The following is a 19,700-nucleotide window of genomic DNA, read 5'->3' as shown; positions in this document are numbered from 1 at the left end:
AACCACCAAGACCCATGGGACTGTTGCAGCCATTCAGACATGCACAGAATGGCAAAAAAAATCAGGTTGCCCAACATACATGTTTTCCAGCTGAGATCAAACAAGGTGATGCAGTGCCCTCTTGTTCAAGTCTTATACTGTAAACAATTGACTTTTAATGAAATCTATTTAGTGCCATTTTTTTTGTTTTTTGCTTTGTTAGTGATTTTGCTTTTTAAGATGGCCACAAGCCTAGTGCTGAAATGCTCTCTAATGTTCATAAGCATGAGAAGGCTGTGATGTGCTTTATAGAGAAAATAATGTTTGATAAATTTTATTCAGGCCTGCGTTATAGTGCTGTTGGCTGTGAGTGCAGTGTTACTGAATCAACAGCACAGTACATCCAGGAAAAGAAAAAGAGGTTTACATATCTGTATGTGAGCCTGCTCCAGAAAGAGCTAAAGTAACACCTACAGTATTAAGATTCAAGCTATATGGTAACATCTGAAGCTAAAAGAAAGATGAAAAATAGTTAAATTTGTGGACTCAGGAGAGGACAATCAATTTAAAAAAAAGAATATTGCATAGTATTGTTACAAGGCTGAAAAATAAGATAATTTACAGTCATGTTATCCAGTAGTGAAAACACTCAATTTAGCTACTACTATTTTACTATAAAGAAAAATTGCATTTAAATTTTATAAGAAATATATATTCCAGAATATCTTTAGGCAGAAACATATATAAAACATGTATTATTAGTTGTATTGATCAGTTGATAGAAAGGAACCTAACCATGTATTTCTCCTAGGAGCTGTGATGTAGGATTTGTTACTTCACTATTCATAGAGATTTAAAAAAAAATTATTTATTTTAATTGGAGGCTAATTACTTTACACTATTGTAGTGGTTTTTGCCATACACTGACATGAATCAGCCATGGGTGTACATGTGTTCCCCATAGAGATTTTATAGAACAGAACTACTGTAAGTTGTTGACTATAGCTTGCATTTGTTCTTAAAGACTAGAAGTGACACACATCCTTTCTGTTCATATATCATTGCCCAAAGCAAGTCACATGACTATTACTGGCTTCCAGGGGGTAAGGAAGGATAATTTTCCCCCAGGAAAGGAAAACTCAATATTGGTGAATGGCAATCCATCTACTAAAAGAGGTTTGAAATAGCCACGTATCTTCCAACTTCCAAGCCACTTGTATTCCTAACAGCATTTGAGAGTGCCTGTTTCCCCACACACTCACATACTGATACTAGGGAATTGAAAAAGTAGGTCAAATAATGCCTCTCTTTCTCCACACCCTGTGTAACTTCTGTAAATATGTTTCTGACCAAGGAGAAATATTATTGTTTCTTAGAGTTTCTGATAAATTGTTTCCCTCATTGTCTTTTTTTTTCTTATAAGACTACTCCTACTTCTGTCATGAATGCAGGAATACTGGAAAGCGATTATTTTTCTGGCTAGCAAAATAAGATTACCTATATTTATATATTTTACCTAGATGAATATCCTTTTAAAAAATTCTGAACAGATTTAGAATCTTAGATTTATTTTGGTATGTAACAGTGTATATGAATCGTTGGAAAGTTGTGGAAGAAATAGATCCTGAGCCTGGTGTCTGTTCAATGTTTTAAGATCATATAATCATTTAAAAAATTCTTATTCAGAGTGATAATCTGTCCCAACATCAGCCTTTGTTCTCAGGAATTCACAATCCATCTTGTCAGCTTGTTCTATCAGTTACTGAATGAAATATATCAATCTCTCTTTGCAGTTTTTGTACTTGTTTGTTGTAGCTTTTTTTTTCATTTTTTCTTTGTATGTTTTGAGACCATGTTATTCTGTGGGAAGATTTTTTTTTTAATTTTATTTTATTTAACTTTACAATATTGTATTGGTTTTGCCATATATCAAAATGAATCTGCCACAGGTATACATGTGTTCCCCATCCTGAACCCTCCTCCCTCCTCCCTCCCCATACCATCCCTCTGCGTCATCCCAGTGCACCAGCCCCAAGCATCCAGTATCGTGCATTGAACCTGGACTGGCGACTCGTTTCATATATGAGATTATACATGTTTCAATGCCATTCTCCCAAATCATCCAACCCTTCCCTTCTCCCACAGAGTCCAAAAGACTGTTCGGTATCGTTTTGGTGAGCTGAGTCTTTTTACTTCATTTTATCCTCTTAAAGTCCTTTTGTTTGTAATTAATAATTTTGATTAATATTTACATGATATACCTGATTTCCTTTTTTCAGTTTCAGTTTTTCTCTAATTTTGTGCTGTTAATATATCAAATGCATTTTAATACAGTTTGAAAATCTTTGTATTTTTATTGGAATACTGACTACATTTATTGCAATTACTAATATATTTTAAATCCTGCTACCAAACTATGATCTTCCTTGACTTTCCCAAACTCTTGTTCAGCCAGATAGGCATAGCTTCTTAGCTGTAAATTCCTGAGGTGTGCTTCATATACCAGTCTTCTGCATCAACTAAATTATGGAAGCTATGTAGAATGTCCTTGAGAAGCCTCTTCCTTTGATTTAATGTAGAAGGAAGCCTTCTCTCCCCATCGCCATGGGGTAATACTAGCTCACTGGCATGACTTTCCAAGGCAATTCTCTCTGTGAAGATTAAGCTTTAAATTAAAAAAAAAAAATTAGGTGAGGTGGCTAACCTTGTAGAACCTCAAATGTTTCTCATGTTCTGGCATTGGTGAACTACGTCTCACTCTAGGATATATGAGTACTTGGCATATAGTCTATAGTTATCAGCCTTGGAGGCCTTCTCTGAAGGCAAGGTAGAAAGATTATCATTTTAAACTCCTATTGTACTAGTTCCTTGAGAATGTTTTGGCATCTCTTTTATACGATTGCATATAATTTTTAATATAGATTTTTTTATATGATTGCACATTTAAGCTTAAGGATTGCAATAGTTTTTTAAAATTATTATATCATTTGCCTTGATTGGGTTGCAATCATTGTTTTTGAAATTGCAGCTATAACATATCTTTTGTAAAAAGTGTGTCAGAATAGAACACATGTTATTCAATTGAAATTATAAACCTAGAGTTTAAGGCCATTCTAAAGATTATGTTAATAGAATAAGCTTTAGATTGGTAGAAGTTCAGCTAAAATTCATAACTGAAAGACTGTTGATAATAAGACTCACTCTTGAGTCCTACAATTGCAAAGATATTTTCCTTAAAAATTATCTACTTCTTGCCAAAGGCCAAATAAGTTCGTCTAGCGAGAATTTCCGATTTGTGATTGCTGTCCCATTTCTTTTGAATCAGAATAAGAGTACATTTTCATACAACATTCAAACCACTAGACTGCAGACTTATATTTTAATTGGCTTGTACACATGTGTTCTATTTCACATTCTGTCTCTCTCTGTTACTTACATAAATACATATATATTTGAAATAGAAGAAAAACTGCTTGTAATATTCAGAGAATTATCTCGCCTTTAGTATGCTTTTGACTAATTTGTAGAAGGTTGTAGGATTATTATTAACCACTTAATATTTAAGTTAATAGGTAGAGATAAAGTCAGTGATTAGCAAAGTTAAAGAGGATGCATCTCTCTTGATTTTGTAATGGAAGCAAAGAATTACACAAGTTTATTTGGGATAATGCTAGTGGACCAATGCAATGGACATAAACTTGGGCAAACTTCAAGAGATGGGGAGGGACAGGGAGGCCTGGTGTGCTGCAGTCCATGGGGTTGCAAAGAGTTGGATATGACTGGGCAACTGAACAACAATGCTACTGCTGCTGCTGCTGCTGCTAAGTCTCTTCAACCGTGTCCGACCCCATGGACGACAGCCCACCAGGCTCCACCATCCCTGGGATTCTCCAGGCAAGAGTACTGGAGTGGGTTGCCATTGCCTTCTCCGGAACAACAATGCTAGTGTATCACAATAAACATGAAATTTGAATTTGCTTTTTTGTGTAAGTCCTACTGGCATCTACAAAATTCTTGTGTGCTTCCCTGGCATTCAGTAAGTGTTAGTTGAATTGGAGTTGGACAGCAGAATGGTTCTGAGGCTATCATCGGCATATCTGAATGAGCATGGTAGCCAACCAGCATCGGCTGACTTCCTTTCAACTTCTGCTCTCCATCGCAGATCAGTTTTGCAAGCAGATTTTCTAACACATGTAAGCGAAAGTAGTTTTGCTTTGTCTGCCAAACGTACGCTGATCCTATATATTTCCTCCATTTCTAGCAATCCCTGTCATTTTTAATGGCTTCTCATAGCCCAGGGGAATGTGGAAACAAAATGTTTTTCAATTTGAAAACTATTAGGTGGGCAGGTGGAAGGTAAATTGTGAGCTAAGTATTGGGATTTATGGATTTTTCTCCCTCCAGTACAGCAATTTGGCTGGAGAGCAAGAAAAGCTACTTCTCAAATTCATGCCAAGGCACTCAAAGGATGTGACAGGAAGAAGAGAGAGATAGCCGTTCTGACACCAAATTTGAGGTGAATAACATTTTTATTTTTCTCTCTACTACATGGATAAATGGAGAAAGTTTGAGGACTTTGAAGTATTTTTTTAAGGTCACATGGAAAGATGTTCTTTTCTCAAGTTTTCTAACTTTATCTTGAATGATGTGGGACTATATATCTCCAAAGTTTCCAGAGAAAATGGCAATAAGACCTCTTTTTAGATGCATATTTACAAGAAATATCTTAGATTGCAATTAGCATTCAGAAAGGACCATGTAATTTTTAATTTATAAAGGATGTGTAAGATCACCAACTTTGCTAATTCTCTATTCAGTTGATGAGGAAATTGCTGTTCCAAATAGCTGGATGATTTTTTCAAGGTCACACAACTAATTTGCCAGGTATTCTGGTTCCTAGTGCTTTTGCCTTTTTTTATTGTATCTGCCACTTTGGGGGTTGGATATTTTCCTTCTGACAAGACTCTGCTAATTCTTAGCAATGAACATCTGAGTCTCTTGACACAACAGAAAGAGCTTAAGATACGTGTCCAATCTAGCCTTGTATCTGAATGTCAGCTCCTGCATTTACTGACTGTGATCTCTTAGCCAATTGATTTTCTTATGAAGCTTAAACTCAGATTGCTGCTGCTGCTGCTAAGTCGCTTCAGTCATGTCTGACTCTGCGCGACCCCATAGATGGCAGCCCACCAGGCTCCCCCGTCCCTGGGATTTTCCAGGCAAGAACACTGGAGTGGGTTACCATTTCCTTCTCCAATGCAGGAAAGTGAAAAGTGAAGTTGCTCAGTCGTGTCTGACTCTTAGCGACCCCATGGACTGCAGCCCACCAGGTTCCTCTGTCCATGGGATTTTCCAGGCAAGAGTATTGGAGTGGGGTGCCATTACCTTCTCAGCAAACTCAGATTACCCACATGTAAAATGAGAATAATGGTACCCAAGTTGGATGGCTGTTATTATATTAGACAATGTACATGTAATGCCCACAAAATATTAAGCTTACAAAAAAGCGTGTATTTTCATCAGTACCTGTTTGTATTCTTTATATTTTTGTGTTATACTTCAAGCAAACTGTATTACAAGCAACAGGATTGAGAGATGTGTAGGGCAGAAAGGTGGCCATGAAAATAATCTAACTTCAGAGGGAAGTTTTATTGGTTTTGTTCAGTTAACTACATCAGAAAGTCATTGTGAATTCCAATGAAGCAACTTTGTTTATGGAGTGTCAGGTGGGAGTGACAGACTGACAGAACAGAAGCAGATACAAGAGAAACTCAAAGACAGTGTTTTGTCACATACTGTTATAATCCAGACAAGGAGTCTATTCACAATGGGTCCCCAGTAATGTAGCTGCAAGGTTTAGAGTTCTATGCACAGCTCTAGTCTCAGCAGTGAATAAGAATACTAGGAAGGAAACCAAGACATAAATTAAATTTCTCCATAATATTCCAATTAGTAATGAGGGAAATAGGAAGTATTAATGTACAAAGAGCACACAAGCCCTCAGTGCTTATTCTTAGAACAATGGATACTGGGTCTGTGGGCAATAATATCAGTTAATCTGGGGGGACTGAAAATCCTGATCTAAACATAAATGAACAAGAATCTGCCTATGAACTAGGAAAGGACTGAGTCTGCCTGCAGCTTCACTATCAAGTCAGCCTGTGAGGGTCTGGGAAGTCAGGGGCTCCTGGGAGGAGACGGAGACTGAGACAGAAGCATATTTGTTCCTGTGGCTTTTCCTGTGGTGAAAGAGAATCAGTTAGCAATGATTGTCTTTGTTTGTTTTTGTTTTTTGACTCTTTACCCATTCCCATGCAGAAGGCAATGGCACCCCACTCCAGTACTCTTGCCTGGAAAATCCCATGGATGGAGGAGCCTGGTAGGCTGCAGTCCATGGGGTCGCTAAGAGTCGGACCCAACTGAGCGACATCACTTTCTCTTTGAGCAGCTTCTTTTTGCTCACGGGTGGCAGAAGACTTCTGGGTAACTCAGTTCCAAAGCTGCAGAGGCTCTACGGTTGCTCTTTGTGTTACGTTAGTTTGTGTGTATGTGAGTATGTGTGTGTATGTGCTGTGCTGGGCCTAGTTGCTCAGTCATGTCCAACTCTTTGCAACCCCATGGACTGTAGCCTTCCAGGATCCTCTGTCCATGGGGATTCTCTAGGCAAGAATACTGGAGGGGGTTGCCATGCCCTCTGCCAGGAGATGTCCCCAATCTAAAGATTGAACCCAGGCTTCCACATTGCAGGCAGATTCTTTACCATCTAAGCCACCAGGGAAACCTAAGAATACTGGAATGGGTAGCATATCCCTGCTCCAGGGGATCTTCCCCATCCAGGAAATGAACTGGGACCTCTTGCTTTGCGTGTGGATTCTTTACCAGCTGAGTTGCCAGGGAAGCTCATGTGTGTGTATAAATACATATAAAATATGTATAAATATGTATGTGTTGTTGGTCTAGAAGTTGTGTCTGACTTTTTTGGACCCCATGGACCATATCTCACCAGGGTCCTCTGTCCATGTAATTTCCCAGGTAAGAATGCAGGAGTAGGTTGCCATTTCTTTCTCAAGGGGATCTTCCCAATTCGGGGATTGAACCCACATTGTCTCCATTGGCTGGTGGGTTCTTTACCACTGAGTCACCAGGGAAGCCCCTCAAACATGACTATAATACAATAAGTACTCTAATTTTTGTAATAAGCTATAAAGACTTAAATATATTTCTGTTATCCTGTGTTTAAAAAGCTATCTTTGATTATAATTTAAAAAGAAAAAGCTTCAAGAATAAGAAAGCTTGCACTCAAGGGAAGTGCATTGACTTAGTTGATTAATGGCAATGAAATGTTCAACTTTTTTGACAGAATCGAATCCTTCCCCTTTCAAGGACAGGTATTTATAAGCCTCATGCATCATTAATATTAGACAATGCACCATGAGTCATGTGAAAACAACAGAATTACAGACACTTTGTCAGAATTCTTGCAACTATCAAAATAGTTCAGGCAGCAAAAGAATATTTTCTGAATAAACAATTAATGGGTAGCTGCAGTAAAAACAAAACAAAACAAAACATTGGAAGTTAACTAAAATTATATCTAATTTACCAAGAAAAACAAAACTTGTGTTTTGAAATCTTGAAACTGAAGTCAAAGATACTGAAGCAGATGGGACTGTCTTGTTTTTAACCTTTAGTTTTGGTCTAAGTCTTTTCGTACTTATTATTCATTGTACTTATTATTTATTGTTATCTGTGCTTAGTAAATATTTGTGGAAAGAAAAAAAAATGGTAGAAAGGAGATGAGGAAGGATTGGGGAAATAAAACCACCTCTATAGCAATATAGATGAGAGAACATAATTTAATATTGAGTAAGCATTCTCAGATTTAGAAGCATCTAAGTTTGCATGAAGTTAATTATAAAATCTGGACAGAATTTCATACTAATTTATACAGTAATACATAAAATTAAGGTTTCTCTTATCTCCTTGAGGGACAAGAAGATGTGATTTGTGATTGTCTCCTATATATTTCATGAGACTTCACGGTTAATCTCAGCTTTGAGCACAGTTACAGTAGTCATGAGGTCTTGATCTTACAGTGAAAATCAAAAGATTGTATATCTTACATTTTCTAGAGAACACTCTGAGTAGGGGTAGGGAACCAACTGTCTCCTTCCTCTTTAATATTAAACAAGGGAAATTTGATCTTTGTGTACTAAGGATTTGAATGCTAGGTCATTTTACCTTCACAAAAGCAGGAAAGGGAAGGACTGCTGCTGCTAAGTCACTTCAGTTGTGTCTGACTCTGTGTGACCCCATAGATGTCAGCCCACCAGGCTCTCCTGCCCTGGGTTCTCCAGGCAAGAACACTGGAGTGGGTTGCCATTTCCTTCTCCAATGCATGAAAGTGAAAAGTGAAAGTGAAGTCGCCAGTCCTGTCCAACTCTTAGCGACCCCATGGACTGCAGCCTACCAGGCAAAGGAGAGAAGAAAAGAAGGGAGTGAGCAGGAGAGGGGTAGAAGGGAGACTGAAGAATGGGAAAATTCACAGGTGAAAAGGCTGGATGTCCCATAGCAAACTGGGCAGCCTTCCATTCCCCTATGGGGAAGTTCCCAGGAGTAGTAGATTTCTGTTCATTGAACCTTGTGAAAAGACAGACAAACACAAATTAACCTACAGACTCAGGAAAATGTTCCATTGCCCTCTGGTCCAACCTCAGAGAAGGGACTCCTGTTTGGGAATAGTCTGCATTTGATTTTGTTGATTTCCTGTTGAGACAGATTCCCTCTTCCCATAGACAAGCAGCAGGAGCTGTGGCATCAAAAAAAAAAAAAAAAAAAATCTTAGCAACTGTTTTTTTAGTGGAAGAAAACAATTTCTCTCCCCAGTGGTTTTTCACTCCCTACCCACTGTTCTTGCTCCCTCTCTTCCATACTTGAGTCTTTTTTTTTTTTTTTTAAGGGTCTCAGTTTTAATCTTACATGCAGAATGGTAAAGAAAGAAATGACAGGAATCTGCCAAAGGGATATTCAGGGGATGTTTCTTATACACACACTTTAGTGATCACCCTGATAATGGAGAATGTGACAGTAAAGAATCTGCCTGCTATGGGGGAGACCTGGGTTCGATCCCTGGGTTGGGAAGATCCCCTGGAGGAAGGCATGGCAACCCACTCCAATATTGTTGCCTGGAGAATCTCCATGGACAGATGAGTCTGGTGGGCTACAGTCCTTGGGGTCACAAAGAGTCAGACACGACTGAACGACTAAGCACAGCACAGTAGCCTGTTTAGGTTATTCAGTGGTTTGTGAAAAAAAGTAGGGAAGGAAAAACTTTTCTTTACATGACAGATATGAGGAGGATAATGTGTTCAGATTTCGAGCACCATCTCAGATTTGTTGGTAACAATTGTGGTCATTATTTTTTAATTTACTAAGAAAAAATTCGCTCAGAAATCTTTTTCCCAAAATGCAAACAACACAACTTACATAGTACAATTTGAGCATAAAATTCTCCTTTGTAATAATTTTTTCTGGGTGATTGTAGAGATTCAAGGAATTGTTTCCATAAATACTTCAATTATGACTTGTGGAAAAAAGTTTGTCTCTTATCAAACCAAGAGATAGTTGTCATTTATTATAGATACTCTTCTCCAAAAATCTGTTTTGTGTTACATTCTCTCCAGAGGACTTGATTACATTTGAAAAACTATATAAAATTCAGGAGATTTACTTTAACTTACCAGTTCTGATGCCTTGTTTCATAAAATTTACCTTGTCACTAATAAATTCATTTCTGTTGCAAGTGAAATATTGTTGTAGAGTATAAGATTCTGCTTCCATGAACTCTATTTCCTTTGCCACTGAGAACAAGAAATTCTATTTTTTTTTAATCTGTCATAACCTCCTGGTCTTTAACATTTCTACATTTGGTAGTTCAGTTCAGTTCAGTCGTTCAGTCGTGTCTGACTCTTTGCAACCCCATGAATCGCAGCACACCTGGCCTCCCTGTCCATCACCAACTCCCGGAGTTCACTCAGACTCATATCCATCAGGTCAGTGATGCCATCCAGCCATCTTATCTTCTGTTTCCCCCTTCTCCTCCTTCCCCGATCCCTCTCAGTATCAGAATCTTTTCCAATGAGTCAACTCTTTGCATGAGGTGGCCAAAGTACTGGAGTTTCAGCTTTAGCATCATTCCTTCCAAAGAAATTCCAGGGCTGATCTCCTTCAAAATGGACTGGTTGGATCTCCTTGCAGTCCAAGGGACTCTCAAGAGTCTTCTCCAACACCACAGTTCAAAAGCATCAATTCTTCGGTGCTCAGCTTTCTTCACAGTCCAACTTTCACATCCATACATGACCACAGGAAAAACCATAGCCTTGAGTAGACGGACCTTTGTTGGCAAAGTAAAGTCTCTGCTTTTGAATATGCTATTTAGGTTGGTCATAACTTTCCTTCCAAGGAGTAAGCGTCTTTTAATTTCATGGCTGCAGTCACCATCTGCAGTGATTTTGGAGTCCAAAAAAAGAAAGTCTGACACTGTTTCCACTGTTTCCTCATCTATTTCCCATGAAGTGATGGGACCGGATGCCATGATCTTCGTTTTCTGAATGTTGAGCTTTAAGCCAACTTTTTCACTCTCCTCTTTCACTTTCATCAAGAGGCTTTTGAGTTCCTCTTCACTTTCTGCTATAAGGGTGGTGTCATCTGCATATCTGAGGTTATTGATATTTCTCCTGGCAATCTTGATTCCAGCTTGTGTTTCTTCCAGTCCAGCGTTTCTCATGATGTACTCTGCATAGAAGTTAAATAAACAGGGTGACAGTATACAGCCTTGATGTACTCCTTTTCCTATTTGGAACCAGTCTGTTGTTCCACGTCCAGTTCTAACTGTTGCTTCCTGAACTGCATACAAATTTCTCAAGAGGCAGGTCAGGTGGTCTGGTATTCCCATCTCTTTCAGAATTTTCCACAGTTTATTGTGATCCACAGAGTCAAAGGCTTTGGCATAGTCAATAAAGCAGAAATAGATGTTTTTCTCGAACTCTCTTGCTTTTTCCATGATCCAGCGGATGTTGGCAATTTGATCTCTGGTTCCTCTGCCTTTTCTAAAACCAGCTTGAACATCAGGAAGTTCACGGTTCACATATTTCTGAAGCCTGGCTTGGAGAATTCTGAGCATTACTTTACTAGCATGTGAGATGACCGCAATTGTGTGATAGTTTGAGCATTCTATGGCATTGCCTTTCTTTGGGATTGGAAAGAAAACTGACCTTTTCCAGTCCTGTGGCCACTGCTGAGTTTTCCGAATTTGCTGGCATATTGAGTGCAGCACTTTCACAGCATCATCTTTCAGGATGTGGAATACCTCAGCTGGAATTCCATCACCTCCACTAGCTTTGTTCGTAGTGATGCTTTCTAAGGCCCACTTGACTTCACATTCCAGGATGTTTGGCTCTAGGTGAGTGATCACACCATTGTGATTATCTGGGTCCTGAAGATCTTTTTTGTGCAGTTCTTCTGTGTATTCTTGCCACCTCTTCTTAATATCTTCTGCGTCTGTTAGGTCCATACCATTTCTGTCCTTTATCGAGCCCATCTTTGCATGAAATGCTCCCTTGGTATCTCTAATTTTCTTTAAGAGATCTCTAGTCTTCCCCATTCTGTAGTTTTCTTCTATTTCTTTGCATTGATCACTGAGGAAGGCTTTCTTATCTCTCCTTGCTATTCTTTGGAACTCTGCATTCAGGTGCTTATATCTTTCCTTTTCTCCTTTGCTTTTTGCTTCTCTTCTTTTCACAGCTATTTGTAAGCCCTCCCCAGACAGCCATTTTGCTTTTTTGCATTTCTTTTCCATGGGGATGGTCTTGGTCCCTGTCTCCTGTACAATGTCACGAACCTCTGTCCATAGTTCATCAGGCACTCTATCTATCAGATCTAGTCCCTTAAATCTATTTCTCACTTCCACTGTATAATCATAAGGGATTTGATTTAGGTCATATCTAAATGGTCTAGTGGTTTTCCCTACTTTCTTCAATTTAAGTCTGAATTTAGTAATAAGGGGTTCATGATCTGAGCCACCGTCAGCTCCTGGTCTTGTTTTTGCTGACTGTATAGAGCTTCTCCATCTTTGGCTGCAAAGAATATAATGAATCTGATTTCAGTGTTGACCATCTGTTGATGTCCATGTGTAGAGTCTTCTGTTGTGTTGTTGGAAGAGGGTGTTTGCTATTACCAGTGCATATTCTTGGCAACTCTTTGCCCTACTTTATTCCGTATTCCAAGGCCAAATTTGCCTGTTACTCCAGGTGTTTCTTGACTTCCTACTTTTGCATTCCAATCCCCTATAATGAAAAGGACATCTTTTTTGGGTGTTAGTTCTGAAAGGTCTTGTAGGTCTTCATAGAACCGTTCAACTTCAGCTTCTTCAGCGTTACTGGTTGGGGCATAGACTTGGATTACTGTGATATTGAACGGTTTGCCTTGGAAACAAACAGAGATCATTCTGTCGTTTTTGAGATTGCATCCAAGTACTGCATTTCAGACTCTTTTGTTGACCATGATGTCTACTCCATTTCTTCTGAGGGATTACTGCCTGCAGTAGTAGATATAGTGGTCATCTGAGTTAAATTCACCCATTCCAGTCCATTTCAGTTCGCTGATTCCTAGAATGTCGACATTCACTCTTGCCATCTCCTGTTTGACCACTTTCAATTTGCCTTGATTCATGGACCTGACATTCCAGGTTCCTATGCAATATTGCTCTTTACAGCAGTGGACCTTGCTTCTATCACCAGTCACATCCACTGCCAATGTAATTCAGCAAGGTAGCAATACTGTAGGTTTTTTTTTTATTTTTTTACATTCCTTCAAATAATTTTAAAACTAGACCAATTTTGGAAGTAACATAAATTCCCAAACTTAAGGGCATGTGAGGTTTCTCAGTCAGTCCCCTCTGGCTGCTAATCCTTTACTTGTTTGTTTAGTCAGGCGCTAAAAAACACTACTGTACAGTTTCCTTAAAATAAACTTCTGTGATTTGCATATGATAGTCAAGTTGGGTTCAACCAGTGCCTTTTAAACTCAGTATCCTTGTTTATCATGCATGTTAGCAAGCTCTGATTACATATTTCCAACAAAATTATTAGAAAGCTGTTTTGCCAGAGACCTATAGAGAAAAAGATCAGATTTAGCGCAGTCAGCAATAAGAAACTTTATTCACTAAGTTGGAAGAAAATAAGAAATTCTGGGTCTACTTATGTTTTTCTTAAATTGCTACTGCCTGCTTGAAATGAGAGAAAAATGAAGCATGTCTGTAAAATGCTGATTTTCAGAAATTTGTTTCAGAAAACAGATAACCTTGTCTCAGAGATGAGAGCACCCCTTTTCTCTAGATGATTAAGGCAATTGAGCTTTATGTGAGAGCCCCTGATTGGCCAGAATTGCTTCATGTTATACCAGAACTTTGGTTATTGGTTCTTACATGAAAACAGATAAATTAATAAATGAACAAAAGTATATGTTTATAGTCTATGAAGATTAATAAATGTCCCACAAATTTAAAAAAGTCTTGTGTCAAATATAGGCTTCCCTTGTGGCTCAGCTGGTAAAGAATCCACCTGCAATGCGGGAGACCTGGGTTCGATCCCTCGGTTGGGAAGATCCCCTGGAGAAGGGAAAGTTTACCCACTCTAGTATTCTTGGGCTTCCCTTTTGGCTCAGATGGTAAAGAATCCTCCTGCAATACGAGAGACCTGGGTTCGATCCCTGGGTTGGGAAGATCCCCTGGAGAAGGGAAAGTCTACCCACTCCAGCATTCTGGCCTGGAGAATTCCATGGACTGGATAGTCCATGGGGTTGCAAAGAGTCAGATACGACTGAGTGACTTTCACTTTCACTTTTCACTTGTGTCAATTATAAATATATATAGTCTGGAAAATTATAATCTATCTGGTCATGTTTGTTTAATTTGGGGGATTTACCAAGTAACCATTTTGCTCTCAGACAAGTGATAGCAATAAAACTAAATTGATAAAACAAAAAGAAATGGATTTCTGAGTCCTATAAAAATTCCTTACTTAATATTTTCCTTTCATCCTATTTAAACCTCTGTCAACATGCTACACATCTAAATTTTGTTACTATTTACACACACACTTTTGACTCCCACAGAAATATGATATATTTAAAGCAGAGTCTGAGTCATAATGCACATATGCATTTAAAATAATGTATATGTTGATACATGTGTTATGACATATAATATTATACATACATATATGTTGATATTAGTTCTTACTACTATGTAGCCACCATGAACTTAAATAATTTCTGATGAATAGAAGTCCTGGTTAACTAAGAGAAACTTAAACTGAACTGTATTAATGGAAAAACATGTAGGCACACTAAACTTCTGATTGTTTGTGCCTTATTTGCCCTCAGACAAAACAAAAAATAACCCAAAAGGGGTTTTGATTTATCTGGTGAAAGTGAATGACATAAAGAAAACCCTTGTTACCTAAGAATAATTCTGTCACCAACAGAATCCATTAAAAATGGAAATGAAAATTTCATGGTGACTAATGAAGACTACTTAATTTGGATTATACTTTTAAAAATAAAGGAAGCATATCTATTATGTATAAACCAAAGTTTCACCCGCCCTAATTCTAATGATGAACTTTGAATGTAATTTTTCTGATAAGTTGACTACACACTACTAATTTCTGTATTTCACATTTGATTTTGCTCTGTGACCTTAGGGAATACAATTTATGCCAAAACAAAAAAAATCTGAGTTTTATTAATACTCGTAAAGACCACTAGCGATTGTTAGATCCTCAAATCACTATTTGAAAACACTTCTTTCACCTTTCTTGCTGAGTTCCTTTTTCAGTACAGCTTGGTTAGATCGTCCTTATATGAAGAGTTTTTATATGATTCAAGTTCATTCTCCAACACTACTTTTATGTAGTCTTTGACAAGCTTTGCTTGTTTACTTTGGAATTACTTTGACTTTTTATTTCAGCTTTGGTGTTAATGTTTGAATACTCAATTGTTCATGTGAGAATTCCTGACAAAGGACCTGATAAAATAGGATAAGGTACTAGCAATAAGCCACAGAGGGATATTAGGGATATTTGCATGGACATTAAATATTTACAGATATTCAGCTAATTGGTATAGATATGCAAGTTTTGCAACTGAAGAGACTTGTATAATGAACATCACATAAAATGGGCAATCTCACAAATTGAATTAATCCTTCAGGACATTAAAATTACGTTCTAAAGTGATGGTAACAACTGTTATAAATTCCACCAACAGTGACCAGGCAAGGTTTATTTGACCTGCCTTTATTGCTTTTCATCTGTAATTATAGTTTTAATTAGTTTTTAAAGGACATAGCTCCCATTATTTCCCTAGATTTTCTTTAGCTCTTCTTAAGTTTTGAATTACGATTATGTTAGCAACCAAAGTATGTATTTCAGAATGCAGAAGAGCTAGTAATGATTAATTATGTGAGATTTGAAAAAATGTGTACAATGTGTACTGTTTTCTTCCATTCACAAAATTATCTTTATTTTATGAAACATCTTATATTGCAACATTAATTATCTGACTATGATATGAACATTTCAACAAAAAATAGTTGATCAACTTTCAAAAAACTAGTCAGCAATAAAGGGAAATTGTTTTACTTTAATACAAAAATAACAATATTCAGAAACAATTTGAATACTAGGTATCTTTAAAAAGTCACTAAGGTGATATATAGGCTTGAGAACTAATGGTTTTATCTTTCCTAAAACTAGTTCCATCCTAATGTAATTTTTGAAAAAAGGTGGACTACTTCTCCCAAGTGATTTCTTAATACTTTCTCTTAAAAAAGTTTATTTTAGCATAGTTTGGTTAAAAGTTATGTTAAAAGTAATGAGAAATTAAAGTTCATATGTGATACCTAAAATGCAGTTAAGTATGATTTAATTGTGAATTTTAGTTTCAGGTTAAACAAGAAACAGATGCATACAGAGAGGCTTAGTCATCTGCCCTTTGCCTACCAAAGTGCTGGGCTTATTTATTTGTCAGATATTGCTTGAAATTTTTTGTTTTATTTTATCTAACTTTGTTAAGAAAATTGGCCTTTGAACAATACAAGTTTGAATTGCATGAGTCCAATTATGTTCAGGTTTTAAAATAGTAAATACAACATGAAAACACAGTCCATGGTTGGGTGAATTTACAGATAGAGAGGAACTGTGAATAGGCAGGGCTTACTGTAAATTATGGGTGGATTTTCAACTATGTGGCTTCCCTGGTGGCTCAGACAGTAAAGCGTCTGCCTACAATGCGGGAGACCCGGGTTCAATCCCTGGGTCAGGAAGATCCTCTGGAGAAGGCAATGGCACCCCACTCCAGTACTTTTGCCTGGAAAATCCCATGGACAGAGGAGCCTGGTAGGCAACGGTCTGTGGGGTCGCAAAGAGTCGGACACAACTGAGCGACTTCACTTCACTTCAACTATGTGCCCCAACTGCCATGTTATTCAAGGATCAACCTTTTATCTTTGATCCATATCTGTACTCCATTAATAATAACAGCAGTTAGCAGGAGATGAAATTAGATATCAGTTTTGTTGATGCAGGACAAGATAGATGCCAAGTCAAAACTAATGGTCTTTGCGTTTCTTTATTATTTGTTCTTAAAATGTTTAAATAGAAGTGAGGCTTCCAATTATTTGCCTCAAATTTAGTTTCTCTCTGTAGCTAGCTCCTGTTTAAAATGCTATAGAATAGAAATAAGATTGCTTATGAAGAAAGACAATATAGAGATATTCTATGTCAACTTTAGTCACGGTAACAATAAAAATCTGACGTTGAATACAATCTGATCTTGGTTGTTTCAGTTTCTTTAAAATTATGTTTTCAACTTTCCTGTGTTTGGATGTAAGGGAACCCCAGGTGGCAGTTTCTCACATGCCCTATCCCTTCTGTAATTGCCAAAGAAATTCTGCATTTTTGTGTTTAAAAATATAGGTTATTAGACTTTTTCCATGGTGAAAGTGTGATGGATATAAATGTAATTTGAGGTAAAATATGTTATTTAAGATAAATGAAAAACACATGTAAATATTATCAGGTATTCAATTTAAAATATACTCATTAAATTTTTATTGATAGTGGAACATAGGCAGTTTAATTAATTTTTATTGAAGTATAGTTGATTTACAATGTTATGTTAGTTTATGGCATTAAGCAAACCTATGGTTACCAAAAAGAAAAGGGATAAAGAGATAAATTAGTAGTTTGGGATTAGCAGATATAAACTACTACATATAAAATAGATAAACAAGAAAGTCCTACTGAATAGCACAGGGAACTATATGCAATATCCTGTAATAAACCACAATAAAACCCCCTAAGTTTGCTTTTTATGTCTGTGAGTCTGTTTTCTGGTTCATAAATAATTTCATTTGTGTCATATTTTAGATTTCACATATAGGTGACATCATAGGGTATTTGTCTTTCTTTTTCTCACTTCACTCGGTATGACAGTCTCTGGTTGAATCCATGTTGCTGCAGATGCATATGTACCGCATCTTCTTTATCCATTCCTGTGTCAATGGACACATCCTGGCTATTGTAAATAGCACTGCTGTGAACATTAGGTTCGTGTTTCTATTCAAGTCATAGTTTCTTCAGATATATGCACAGAAGTTTCCAAGGAGCCTCCATACTGTTTCCCATAGTGGCTGCACCAATTTACATTCCAATCAACAGTGTAGGAAGAATCTCTTTGCTCCACACCCTCTCCAGCATTTATTATTAGTAGACTTTTTATTGATGGCCATTCTGACTGTTATGAGGTGGTGCCTAGTTATACTGGGTTGTCCCAAAACTTTGCTTGGGTTTTTCCATAACTTCTTAAAGAAAAATCCAAAAGAACTTTTTTGCCAACCCAGTAGTTTTGCACTGCATCTAATACTTATTGAACATTTTTTTATATGCTTATTGGCCCTGATGCTGGGAGGGATTAGGGGCAGGAGGAGAAGGGGACGACAGAGGATGAGATGGCTGGATGGCATCACCGACTCGATGGACATGAGTTTGGGTAAACTCCAGGAGTTGGTGATGGACAGGGAGGCCTGGCGTGCTGTGATTCATGGCGTTGCAAAGAGTCAGACACAACTGAGCGACTGAACTGAACTGATTGGCCATTTGTATGTCTTATTTAGAGAAATGTCTATTTAGGTTTCCTGTCCATTTTTTGATTGGATTATTTTATTTTGTTGTTGTTGAGTTATATGAGCTGTTGGTATAGTTTAGAAATTAACCCCTTGTTGGTTGTATTGGTTGCAAACATTTCCTCCCAGTCTGTAAGCTGTTTTTGTTTTTTCATTTTGTTTACAGTTTCCTTTGCTGTGTAAAAGCTAATAAATTTGATTAGGTCCCATTTGTTTTTGCTTTTATTTCTAATGCCTTGGGAGACTGACCTAAGAAAACATTGATGTAATTTAACATTAGAATGTTTTGCTTAGAACATCGGTAATTTAATGTTGCACTTAAGGGTTGCTTTTACCATCTTACTACAATATGCAGGACAATTTGTGTGAGTTTAAAAGGGCCAAACAAAGCCTGACAAATGCCTTGAATACCTATCAATTTTGATAAAATTCTGTGTGGTAATTAATAATCTGAAGGTAGGAACCTATCAGAGCTCTCTAGTTGGATACCATCAGTAACCAAAAATTTACCCACACCTGCACAGCCGTATCCAGACATATTTTCTGCTTAACATCAGCTTCATATAAATCTGTAAACTCTCCTGTATTTGTATTTGGGTCCCTAGTCTTTTAACAGAATGTTTGGATGGGAGATTAAGAAGGATAGGTAGGATAGATCTGAAAATAGAATGTCCCTGCCTTGGGAGGGCTAACAATTTTTTATCAAAGTTTGAGAAAGTTGAGTTATTTCCAGATTTGGTACACTATAGCCCCTACAAGTGCTGCTAGTTTCCTTGCCCCCATTCTCTTGGAGAAGCTTAAAGTTATCAAGTGCTTACTCCTATATATAGCTTAACTTCATCTTTAAACATCAAAAGAGTTATATATCTATCTATCTATCTATGCATATTACCCTCATCATTATCCCTTCTGTCTCTAGACTCCTCCCCTCTGCTTTCCCTCATTAAAAAAAAGCAAAGGTAAACTATCATTCTCTCTCATCCTGCTATTTATTCATTTATTTAAAAATAAGTGCCTATTTAATTGCTAGCTCTGTGATTGGCACATCTGTTAGCACCACCCTAGTCTTCTCTTTCCTTTCTTGGCTCAATGCTTGCGGTAACTGATCAAAATTGTTTCATCTGAATTCCTTATAGCGCCATAAAATTTAACTGTGTATTCTATCACACTAATGATGCTTACCTTTTGTAATTTCTATCTATCCTGTAAACAGATTTCTCTTTTGGAGAAAAAAAATTCTGTAGAATTTGGCATTATGGAATACCCTTAGCTGTTTTTGAATGCTCTTTTTTTTTTTTTTGTATTCTTGTTCTTTCTCTATTTTGCTTCCCCCAAAGTAATGTCTTTTTTCTGTTGTTTCTTCTGATTGAATCTAAATGTGAACATTTCTCAAGACTCTAGCTTTGATTCTTGCTTGTCTTGAGTGCGTGCTAAGTCACTTCAGTCATGTCTTGAGTCTTACCCCATGGATGCAGCC

The 19,700-nt window shown here is 37.3% G+C and overlaps 1 pseudogene; it reads right to left on the bottom strand.

The window, feature by feature from the left end:
• The window catches only part of LOC102389758, a 30,209-nt pseudogene that overhangs the window by 9,463 nt on the left and 1,046 nt on the right, over positions 1-19,700 (bottom strand).

This window comes from Bubalus bubalis, chromosome 9, assembly GCF_019923935.1.
Source record: "Bubalus bubalis isolate 160015118507 breed Murrah chromosome 9, NDDB_SH_1, whole genome shotgun sequence".
NCBI classification, from domain to species: Eukaryota; Metazoa; Chordata; class Mammalia; order Artiodactyla; family Bovidae; genus Bubalus; species Bubalus bubalis.
The sequence above is the reverse complement of the archived record's forward strand: the minus strand, read 5'-3'. Positions and strand labels throughout refer to the sequence as shown.